Source organism: Echinops telfairi, unplaced genomic scaffold (assembly GCF_000313985.2).
Source record: "Echinops telfairi isolate 266 unplaced genomic scaffold, ASM31398v2 ScPeMD7_7475;HRSCAF=8513, whole genome shotgun sequence".
Lineage (NCBI taxonomy): Eukaryota > Metazoa > Chordata > Mammalia > Afrosoricida > Tenrecidae > Echinops > Echinops telfairi.
In genome coordinates, this window is record NW_022111379.1 from 17493189 (window position 1) to 17505335 (window position 12147).

A 12147-nucleotide genomic window follows, 5' to 3' on the forward strand; every position below is an offset into this window, starting at 1 on the left:
CTTTCAAAGGCCCATCCGTTGATTTCTTTCACTCCCCTGAGACTAATTTGAGAATAACTGCGCTTGGAGGACGCCAAGCTCCGTGGGGGGCAGGGGAATTAGGAAGCAAGTTTCTGGCCCTTTGCTGTCCCCGAAGTTCCCTGGAGAGCGGAGGGCACCTTTCACGCTGCTGGGACTGCAGTCCGGGAGCATAAGCCTTTAGGATCCGTCTCCCCCACGGAGGGAGCTAGCATTCCAGCAGGGAGAGGCAGGTGATGGCTGGCAGGCACTGCCAGGGAATTATCCAGAAAGAAGCCCTGGGGACCCACGAGTTAGGCACTCACCGGTACACTAAAAGGTAGCCAGTTCGAATCCAGCCGCTCCAAGGGATAAAACTCTGCTGATCTGCTCCTGGAGAGATTACAGCCTGGAAGATCCTCTGGGGGAAGTTCTGCTCCATGGTGTGGAATCACAAAGAGTCCCAAGGACATCAGGGCAGCTAAGGAACTACACAGTATACAGTAGATCACCCCACCCCCTGCGCCCTCACCCCCCACTTCTCTCAAGTCCACCCTAACTCATAATGACTCTTTAAGACAGACTAAAACTGACTCTTAGGGTTTCCCAGACGGTAATCTTTATAGGAGTAGCCAGCCTCTGCTTTCTCCCACACAACTGCCGGTGGGTTTGAACCACCCACCTTTTAGCAGCTCAATGCCTAAACGACTGTGTCCCCGTGACTCTTTACGGCACATGATATCACGACTCAAACCTACTGCCATCGAGTCGCTTCCAGCTCGTGGTGACCCAGTAGAGAGTTTCTGAGTCTGTAAATCTTGACGAGAGCACGCAGCCTCGTCTTTTTCTCAAGGAGCAGCTGCTGGGTTTGAACCTTAGACTTTTTGGCTCGCAGCCCAACACTTAGCGATGAGCACCACCGATGAGAAATGCTACCAAAAGAGTAGAGCAGGGTAAGAAGGCATGAATGCTAGAGGAGATGGAGGGTGATGAGAATCACAAAATAGATGTTTGAGACAGGGGTGTTTCTAGGTGGATGGAACAGAACAGATAGTGCAAAGTTCTGGGGAGGGAAGGAGGCTGCCAGAATACAAAGAGATGATTTTCTGCTAGATCCACTGGGGCTCACCTGGTCTCCCAGAGCTGTGCTCAGAGGGAAAACTACTACTGAGGCAGCTGTGTCTACGGGCCAAGGGCCCCCATTACCAGGTGGCTAAAAGGCAGACGTCGTCGGATGTCCACAGGTGTCTGCGTTACCTGGAATCTGCCGTTCACGCTTCCACTCCCACCCCACCCCCACCATCTCTGTGAGCTCAGTATCCAGCACCTGCCTGGCACAAAGTTGGCACACTCGGTAAAGTTACAGAATGGTCAAGGCGGTGGGGCTTGGCTGCTCTGGTCCCTGAGAAGGCTCTGAGCCAGGCAGTCCCTGACCTACCCTTGGCCATTTTAACTGACTGTATTCACAGCTGTGAACTCCAGGGTCACGGATTTCCTGTGGGTGAGGGGCTGGCGGGGAGAAAGGTCCTCATTTTAGCCTCAGAAAATGTTGACTCAAGGGGCATTGTTGTCTGAGAGAATAAGAGAGGCCACCTTACTCCCTGACTCCCCTCCTGCCCTGGGTGCCAGGCTGCAGCCAGCATCACAACTGCTGGAAACCCTGGAACTGGCTTCAGACATAGGCTTCCTCTCCCGCCCCAGGGACACTGAGCGCTCTTGGGCAGTGGTGCTCCCTATGCAGAACCCACAGCACTTAGAAGAGGGTGTAGCAGGATGGCTAGGTGGCTGCCCTCAGCCCCGAAGGCAGGCTCACTCTTCCTGGAAAGTTCCTCACATTGGTCCCAACTCCCTCTGGCACAGCACAGCCCTTGTCTGGTCATCTCACCTGGGATGGTGCAGAATGTTTTCTGACTCGCCTCCTTGTCTCCATCCTTTCCCTGCGTCTGCCTATCCTGCCAATGTTAGAACCACCTAAAGTCTCTGCTCTGAGCCGCCCTCTGGGGAAGATGCGAGGCCTTTCACTGTCCGCAGGACAGAGCTCAGACACCCAAACCTGGCATCCTGGGTTCTGGGAAAATGCCATCAAACTCCCGTGTGTGTGTGTGTGTGTGTGTGTGTGTGTGTGTGTGTGTGTTGTTTGTTTGTAAGTCCTCCTTCCCGTTGTCCTCTCCACTGTTCAGGCTTAACTGTCCCAGCTCTGTTCTCAATCTGTCCTGAAGATCCCTGCCACCTCTCTCTGTCTACCCAATCCAATCAAATCCTTCTTCCCAGGAAGTCTTCTCAGAAAGCCCAATCCAACTCCTCTCTGTGCCCTGTTCATTACCTGTGCAGTGCTCACCCAAGGGGCCCTGGTGGTGATGTCAGGTAAGCGTTGGGCAGCTCACCACAAGGAGAGCAGTACAAACCCACTAGCCACCCCTCGGGAGAAAGATGAGGCTCTTGGCTTCCGTAAAGATTTAGAGCCTCCGAAATCCTGTACAGGGTCGATGGGCCTTGGAATTGACTTGAGGCGGTGGGGTTGGGGTTGTTACCTCTGAGGGTGTTGATTACTTACCAGCTGCCAGCGAGTCCGTGCTGACTCACGGGGCCCTGTGCGTGCAGAGCAGAATCGCTCCATAGCGTTTTCAAAGGCTTGGCCTTTGGGATGCACATAGGAGGCCTGCCTCAATCTCTGCGTGAGATTGAGCTGCTTGTCCTTGGGCTAGTAACAGAACGCTTAAACATGTGTACCATCCAGGGACTCCTTGTTCTGCCTAACAAGCACGAAGGAATGAGACAAGGGGCGTTTTCTTCTTGCTCTCACTTCTCACCCTCTTGTCTCAGCTCTCCGTTGATAGTGCAGGAGACAGAAGCCCCAGGCCCTGCCTTGAATCCGTCTACCTCTTCGGCAGCAAAACCTGGGAAAGCCAAAACCTGTGGAAGGCGGAAAACTAGCCAGAGGAAGAGCAAGCTCAAAAGTTTTCCACTAACATGAGCACGAGGAATGTGATAGATGGCCGAGGGCAGAACAACTTGCAAAGCCTGCACAAAGTGGGCGGTCCCGTGCGAGGTCTGGCTCTCAGGGCGTCAATGTGTAAAATCCTGTGGCTGGCATGTGGGGGAGACTTAGTGCAGGTGGGCTGATGGGAAGATTCTGGCCCCCGTCCCCAAGTATGTCCTTCCCAGCTCAGTGTCCCTGTGCTGGGGCAGCCACCTGCCTGCAGAATGGGTCCAAATGCTTACATGCTGACGCAAACGCATCAGACTTAACACGCTTGTCTTCCAACGAGAGCCTGGGTTGTTAAGAGGTCCTTGGGACAGCACTGTTTCATAACCGTCGTCAAGTTTCATAATGGTGGAATGCCAGCTATCAGTGAGAGGAATGGTTGGAATGGGAACCTTTCTTGGAGCCACTCAAATCATTGTGTCTGCCTTCCTTGTGGGCTGTTTCTCCAGCTCTGGAATGCAGGGTATAGAAAGAGGAGACAGAATCGTCTGATTTGCAAAATCAGACCAAAAAATCAACATTTACAAGAAAACCACATGTCTCATTCCTACATTCCATACAGCCACCCCTTAGATGTCATCTGGGAAGACACCTGTGCTTGGATTGTCAGGGCACCCTGGGCCACGCACATCTGTCCCTGCTCAGTGTACTGCCTCCAGCTCCTGACGTTTTTGTCCTGAAGGAAGAGCTGCTGGAAGGAGCTCACTCTGTCCTCTGGGCCGACAGACGCCGGAGAGACAAATGTCCCTTGAGTGGAAGAAAATGGGACAGGCTGCCAGGGGCATAAGATTCCGAATGGGAACGAGGAGCAAGGGGCTAGAGAGTGTGGGAGGGGGGGAGGGCCTGCATTGAATGAGCACATCTTGTGTGCCGGGCACCAAGCTAGTGTGTCACTCATGACACACACACACACACACACACACACACACACACACCAGCAGTCTTGTGAAATGAGTGTTCTTAGCGTCATTCCCTTCCACAGAGCTCTATGTCTTCTTACACCCTCACTCTATTGGTCTCTTCCCCAGCCCTCTTCTGATCACGAAGGACTTGGTGTTTCGTGTAGACAAAAACTCTGAAAACTCATTGGCCTGGAGTCCAATTCAAGTCCAAGGGGCCTTGTAGACAAGGTAGAACTGCCCCTGGGGGGTTCCGACCAAACCGCCTTTCTCTGCAGGGGTCTAGTAAGAAGGTGGGGAAGATACAGATAGGATTTACCTGTGAGTAATTGTGAACAGGATTCCCTCGAGGGTCATCGTGCTGTGTGTCCAATGATCTCTCTGAGAAGCAGGAGGTGGGATCTCATTCCTGGCAAGAGCCAAGAGTGGACTATGTCCTCCGGATTTGAGATCCCTGTTCAGTGAACCTCCTGGATCCAGATGACACCTAGGCTATCAGAAGAGCAGCAGCAGAACCAGAAGTCGGAGCAGGGACCAGAGCGGAGGACTTCCTCAGCCACGGAGCAAGTTAAGATGAGTGCTTTTGTGCAGGAGACTGCCTTATAGAGTGGGGTGCCTCTGGACACTGGATCGGGGAAGTTGGACTTGCTGAGCCACAGAAGGGGAGCTGAGTCCCTTCGTGCTGGGGCTTACTGCAGTGGGGTGCCTCTGGGCACTTAATTCAGGAAGTTGGGCTTTCTGTCCCATGGAAATGAGCTGGGCACTTAATTCAGGGAGCTGGATTTGCTGACCCACAGAGTTTGAGCTGAATGCAGGTTGGCTTGCTGCTGTCCCTGGAATGCCATCCTGCTGTGTATAAAATGAGCCCTCTGAGAAGGAAGAAGAGGGCTCTTATTTATTACCAGCAAGAGCCACAAGTGGATGATGTTCTTTGGACCCAAAGTTCCCGTGTGGTGAACCACCTGGTTGAGCCTTACGGCTGAGTGGTCTGCCCCCTTGGGCATTTATTGGAAGACCTGAACCTTGAGACAAGTCCTGGTAATCAACTACCCCGAGTGTTTCTCTCTGGCGTCACGACTGTGAACTTCTTTATTAAACCCTTCCATCATGAATTTTGTCGGTGAAATTCTGTGTAGCCATTGCCATGGGTATTAGGACCCAAAGAAGTAAAATAGAAAACAATAATTGTGACCTTACATTGATGTTCAGGAAACCAAGACTCCAGACCCATCCTGGAGATTAATTTGAACCCAGCTCTGATTGACTCTAGAGATCTTTATCAGGGAAAAGTAAAGCAGGAAGGAGAGGAACACTAAGCAGAGCTATGGAAGCCTGAGTGCTGGAACTTGACCATGGTCTGAAGGATGACGAGAAGTGAGCTGGTGGGGATTTGGGAACCTTTGTGGAGGATTAGGAGATAGAGGAAAGTTCTGGGAACTTGGAAGCCAGGAAGGGACCTAATCTGGCATCAACTGAGAATCTTTCTGATCATTGCCTGCAAACTTTTAGGACAGGCTCCTAGCGTTTTTCATCCTCTTCATACCCCTTCAGGGGATGTGTTAGTCCAGGTGGACTAGAGAAACAAATTCAGAGACCCTCATATGTGTGTAAGAGAGAGCTTTGTATCAAAGAGTAATTGTATATTAAGAAAACATCCCAGCCCAGTCCAGATCAAGTCTTTAAGTCTGATATTAGGCTTATCAGACTTGTCCAATACCAGTCTATAATGTCCTCTTCAGACTCATGCAACACATGCAATGATGCCGAATGCAGGAAGATCACAGGCCAGTGGGTGGAAAGTCTTGTGGATGCAGTGGTGGTGGAAGCATCTCAGCGCTGGTGTGGGTCTCCCTGTGGCTCCTCCAGCTCCAGGGCTCTGGTTCCATCAGGGGTCTCCATGTGGCTGGTCAGCTGGAAGACAAGCAAAGTATGTGATCTGGCCTCCAGTGAGCTATTTCCGTAGCGCCTCCAAATGAGGTCATCAAGCTGCGACCTGACAGGCTAAACACCACCCCTTTACTCTTAATAGTCTCAAGTTGACACCAGATTATGTAGCTACCACAGAGGACTTCTCTAGCCATCTCCTCTCCAAATCTGCCATATGCACAGTAGCAGAACATTCGATGTAGCCTGCCCTGTATATTCTTAAAAATCTGAGGGCACCGTTGCTATGCCTTGCACTGATGTCTAGGGAGCAAGGCATCCTCTGAGGCAATATGAGCAAAGTCCAAGGTCCAAGGACTTCTTTGATCATCGTCCCTTCCCCAGTCATATTTATTTCAAGTCACAGTTCTGTTCATTCTTGGTAGTTGGCAGGGGAAGGGCAAGAGGGGATCGAGGGGGAGGGAGAAGAAAGAAAGAATCTAGAAGACAGAATTCCTGACCTCCCTATGATGGATGCACAGTCCCCCCATTAGTCTATCAACTCTTTGACTTCCATGCAGCCTTCTCCACGTCCACCTTTCCCTTCACCTAACACGAGGGAGCTCAATGGAGACCTGACAATGACTGAGGGGGGTTGTGCTCCAGTCCTACCTGGAAGGAAAAGATGTAAGCCGCAACCAAAAATTCACTACAGTCCTGTGCTGCTCACCATCGCCTGTATGTTCTGTGAAATAGGACAAGGCGTTATAAGACTTGGATTGTGGTGGGAACATCCAAATCACCAGCAATGTTGTTGTTGTTGTTGTTAGGTGTGTCCAGTCAGTTCCAACTCATAGCAACCCATGCGCAACAGAAGAAAACCCTGCCCAGTCCCTGCACCTTCCTCACCATTGATCTTATGTCCCAGGCTGTTGTTGTGCCACTGGGTCAATCCATCCCCCGGGAGGGCCTTCTTCCTTGTCGCTGCCCCTCCACTTTCCCAAGCACCGTGGCCTTCTCCAGGGACTGGCCTCTCCGGACGCATCCAAAGTCTGGAGATGAAGATCTTTGCCTCTGGGGAGCATGCGATTTCTTCCAAGACCGAATGTGTTTGTTCCTTAGGCAGTCCGGGGTACTTTCAGTGTTCTTTGCCAGCAGCACAATTCGGATGCATTGACTCTTCTTCATACTTGCTTATTCCGTGACCAGCTTTCACGTGCATATGAGGTGATGAAAGTACCATGGTTTGGGCCCGACACACCTTCCTCCCCAAAGTAACACCCTTGCTTTCTAATGCTTTCAAGAGGTCTTGTGCAGCAGATTTACCCGACGCAACACATTGTTTGATCTCTTCACCCAAGGCAGTCGCTGTTTGATGCTGCTTGCATGGGCACTGATAGTGAATTCACGTGAGAGGAAATCTTTAACAACTTCAATCTGTTCTCCATTTATCATGTAACCTATTGTGAAGATTTTGTGAGGCTCGGTTGTGAGGATTTGGTGTGGGTTTTGTTTGTGTGTTTGTTTGTTTTTTACATTGAGTTGTCATCCATACTGAAGGTTGCAATCCTTGGTCGTGATCATATTAGGAAGTGCTTCAAATCCTCCTCACTTTCAACAAGCCAGGTGATGTCACCGGCATACCACAGGTTGTTACTAAGCCTTCCTCGAATCCTCGGTGCCATGTTCTTCTTCATATAATCCAGCTTCTTGGATGACTTGCTCAAGCACAAGCCGTCCTGTCCACTCATTGTCTCCCTTCTCTTTCTTTAATCGCCTTTTGTTTAGCTTCGCAATCGATACTTCTCCGTTCCCTCGTGCTGCTGCTCTAACTAGCCCTGGTTTTCCTGCCTTCAGAAGCCATGAGGCGTCCGGGTAATATTTTCAAGAGAAACATCATCAGGTAATGCTATAGCACACAATAGAGGCATGAAAGTGGGTGCTGTTGGCTGTAAGTTGACACGTACCCTGTTGTCACAGGGTAAATGTTTTCATTGCCGGTCAAGAAAGTTCCCATTAAAGTAACAAGAGAAAGTACAACAAGTGCACCCATAAGGCAACAACACCGATGTTTACTAGGACTCTCCAGACACATGCATGGCAGGAATGTCTGTCTGGCGGCGCCATCACGTTGAGCGTGAGACGCCTGTGGCATGCAGGACTGGGACACTGTGGTGTTTGCGGCATCCAGTCACATCCCGCAATATCCCATTATCTGATCGGGATTCCTGAACTCTCTTATAATCATGTGGGATTACCGTCATGTATGTGCTCAGACAGCGCCTGCGCAAGACTGGAGTTGAATCCTGCAGCGCAGGAATCAGGCATTTAGAGGGAGGGGAGTCACAGCTCAGAAGAAAGGTCTGGTAATTCCTTTCTGAAAACCAGCTGCTGAAACCTCAGTGGAGAAAACGTGTTTAGTACCATGATCCTCCGTCTTCGTTTGCCACACGGTTCCTGGGGTCTTAAAAGTTGGCAAGCCATCATTTTGACTCTGGGCTCAAGAATCCCCTCTTACGGAGACTGAGGACCCGAACTTTGTCCTGGCTTCCTCGCAGGGTGAATGGGGGATTGACAACCACCCCTGGGGAGTGTTCAATCGCTGCGAGTGCCTTGTCGTCGCTCAGGGGACAGTCCCTGTCGTCCGTCGAGTGCGAGGATAAGCCCGTGAAACTTCAAGCCAGGCTTTACTACCCCTCAGGAGTCATGGTGCCTTGAGCCCTACCCCAGCCCGCTGGCCTAATTCCAGTGGAGGGGCATTTTGTTCAAACACACATGCAGGAAGCCAGACACCACCTACACATATACCTTGGGTGGCTCTGTCCTGAGCACTGTACAGGCCGAAGCTCAGGCACAAGAACAATTGGACGGGGTGGTGTTCAGCTCTCTTGTACATAGCGTTGTCATGTGTTGGAAACCACTCCCCAGCACCTGATAGCAACAGGCCCTGGACGTGCTGTACTTTAAAAACTCGCTCCTCACTGCATCCCTCGGAAGCCGTCGCCACCGCCGCCGCCGCCACGTTCCAGATAGGAACTCGGATAACCAGAGAGGTGGAAGGACTTGTCCAGGGCTAGGAGCCAAAGGACAGAGCTGGGGGTTGGCCCAGGTCAGTGTGATCCCAACGCCTTTGAGATCTCCTGCCCGAAGGTTCTCGGTCCTGATGTATTCAAAAGACTGCTGTGTTTTGGAAAAACAACGATGACAAATCCTACCTAACGTACAATTAACAGGCTGATCTTTTTTAAAAAATAAAATAAATTATTTTATTGGGGGCTCTTAACAGCTCTTATGACAATCCACACATCCATTAGCTCAATCACATTTCTACATACTGTATAGACTTGTGCATAAGCCGAGGATTTTTTTAAAAATCATTTTAAATCACCATCCATACATCCACCCATAGTGTCAAGCGTATTTGTACATTTGTTGCCATCATCATTCTCAAAATACTTGCTTTCTCTTGAACTAGGTCAAACTAGTCCTTAAGTAGAGAATAGAAAAACTACTGTATATACTGTGTACAAGCCGAGTTTTTCAGCACATTTTTTATTCCGTTTTTGTGGTAAAATTAGGTGCCTCGGCTGATATTCGGGTCAGCTTATACGCTAGTATATACAGTATGCTGCCATCATCATTTTCAAAACATTTTCTTTCTAATTGAGCCCTTGGTATCAGCTCCTCTTTTATCCCTCCCTCCCCCATCCTCCCACCCTTGTGAACCCTGGATAAATGATAGATTATTATTATTTTCATATCTTATACCGACTGCTGTCTCTCTTCACCCACATTTCTGCTGTTCTTCCCTCTTGGGGTGGGAAGATTATATGTTGATCATTGCAATCAGTTCCATCTTTCTCCCCCTCTTCCCCCCACCTTCTCCCTACCCTCACGGTATTGCTATTCCCGTTGTTGTTCCTGAGGGGTTTATCTGCCCTGGATTCCATGTGTCCAGAGCTCTTATCTGGACCTGTGTAGATGCTCCGGTCTAGTCAGATTTGTAAGGTAGGACTGAGGTCATGATAATGGAGGGGGAGGTAGCATTAGTGAACTAGAGGAATGTTGTGGGTTTCATAAGTAGGATACTGCACCCAGGCTGACTCATCCCTTCCTTGTGACCCTTCTGTGAGGGGATGTTCAACTGTCTACAGATGGACTTTGGGCCTCCACTCCAACCTCCCTCATTTGCATTGATCGCATAGGCTGGTGTGCTTCTTCCATGTAGGCTTGGTTGCTTCCCTGCCAGATGGCCGCTTGTTTAACTTCAAACCTTTAAGACCTCAGATGCTATATCTTTTGATAGCTGGACACCATCAGCTGGCTTCACCACATTTGCTTATGCACCCATTTTGTCTTCAGTGGTCATGTCAGGAAGGGGATCATCACAGTATGCCAGTTATTAGAACAAAGTGTTCTTGCATTGAGGGAGGGCTTGAGTAGAGACCCAGTGTCCATCTGATACCTTGATGCTTAACATATAAAGATATGTGCATAGATCTATTTCCCCATTGTTAGATATTAATATATTTACATATATACATGCCCATATTTATACCTCTATAAATGTCTTTTGCCTCTTACTTCTTTCCTGTATTTACTTTTACTTTCCTCCTGTCCCATTAAGCATGCCAACCATTTTTTAAAAATAATTTTATTGGGAGCTCTTATAACATTCCATACATCAACTATATCAAGCATATTTGTACATATGTTGCCATCATCATTTTCTAAACATTTACTTTCTATTTGAGCCCTTGGTATCAGCTCCTCTTTGTCCCCTCTCTTTCCCCCTCCCATCCTTGATAAGTTATAAATTATTAACATTCTCCTATCATAGACCAACTGCTGTCTCCCTTCACCCACCTTTCTGTTGTTCATCCCCCTGGAGTGGGGTGTGGGGTTGATCATTGTGATCAGACTGTTCATTTTACAGCCTCGATGGTTGTATTACCATCTTCACTCCCTGGTTCCACAACTTTGTCGTCGCCCCAGATGGGAACCTGGAAGCCGTTAACCGTCACTCTCGAACCCCACTCGCTCCGGGCCCTCAAGCCACAAAACTCTTTCCCGCCTCTGAATTTACCTGTTCTGTCCAGTTTGAATGTGTGACCTTCTGCGTCAGGCGCTTTCCACTCAGCATAATGTTTTTCAACGTTTGTTCACATTGTGGCGTGTATGGGTGCCTCGTTCCTTCGAATGGCCAAATCGTAGTTCCTTGGACTTCGGTGCCTTGGGACAGAGACCTGGTGATCCACTTACTTCCCAAACATCAGCCACCGAGCAGGAAGAACAGAGTTCTCTCCGGATGCACGTGGAGTCGCCGTGAATGGAAGTGGATTCCGCGGCCATTGGTCTGGCTTGGGTTTCTCGGTCCACTGGATGGGTTTACTACCGTGCAGGTACCCCTTGTTTAGTTGAGAGACCTCCTCATTGCCTTTTCCATGGAGCCTAGAGGGCCAGACATCCCAGAAGCCCCTCTGGCTGAAGATGATTCATCTTCGATAAACTCGGGCCTCTTGGGACTAATGAGAGACAATCAGCCTGCAAATGTTCATTGGGGGGCCTGTGCGAAGGTCTGGCAGGCAGAAGGCATGCGTACTTGAGTGATTCAAAGGCGAGATGCAGCTGAGTCTGTGCACTGGGTGGAAGGATGCAGCGAGGGGCTATGGGTAAGGCAGAGTCAAGGGACCCGGGGAGGTGACAGGGTAGTCAGACAGGCTGCAGGGTTCAGGTAACACCATGAAGAAGGATCCTTGCTGGGACTCTGGGTCCTACTGGAGCATGGGAGGGTCAATGGAAGTGCCCAGGACAGCTGCACCCACATCTCAGGCCTGGCAGGATGACCTTGGCCCAGCCTCTGCCCTGGTCTTGATGTTTATTTTCTCTAAAGCCCCTCTGTCTGGGCCAAGGCTGCAGAAGCCGAGCTGAAAGAACTTTCTCTCTATGGGAGGTGGTTCCTGGGAAGGACAGACCCCATGGCAGGGCTGGGGTGGGGGGTGAGGGGGGCCGCAGGGCAGTCAGCAGCCCTTTATTTGTAGGGCCTGAGCTCCCAGGGGCTCTGGGATGACAAGGTGTGGGGCTTAGCCACTGGACCTGCCCCTAAAACCGCAGGCAGAGAGGACGGGGAAGGTGGAAAAACCTGCCCTTCCTGTCAGATGCTCCTCCCTGGGTGCGTCTCTCAACCTTGCTTTAAAGAGGTCACCAGAGACTCCATGCCCCTGCCACCACCTGCATTGCACTCAGGGACGTCCCCCCAGGCAGCTCTGCCCCAGTGGCTGGAGGGTGCAAAGTGGGTCTTCTCCAGAATTATGCTGATTTAGCCAGGCAAAGAGGAATGAGGGGCGGGGACGGCTTCCCACCCCCTCCCGCCCGCCCCCCACCCCCCGACACTTAAAAACG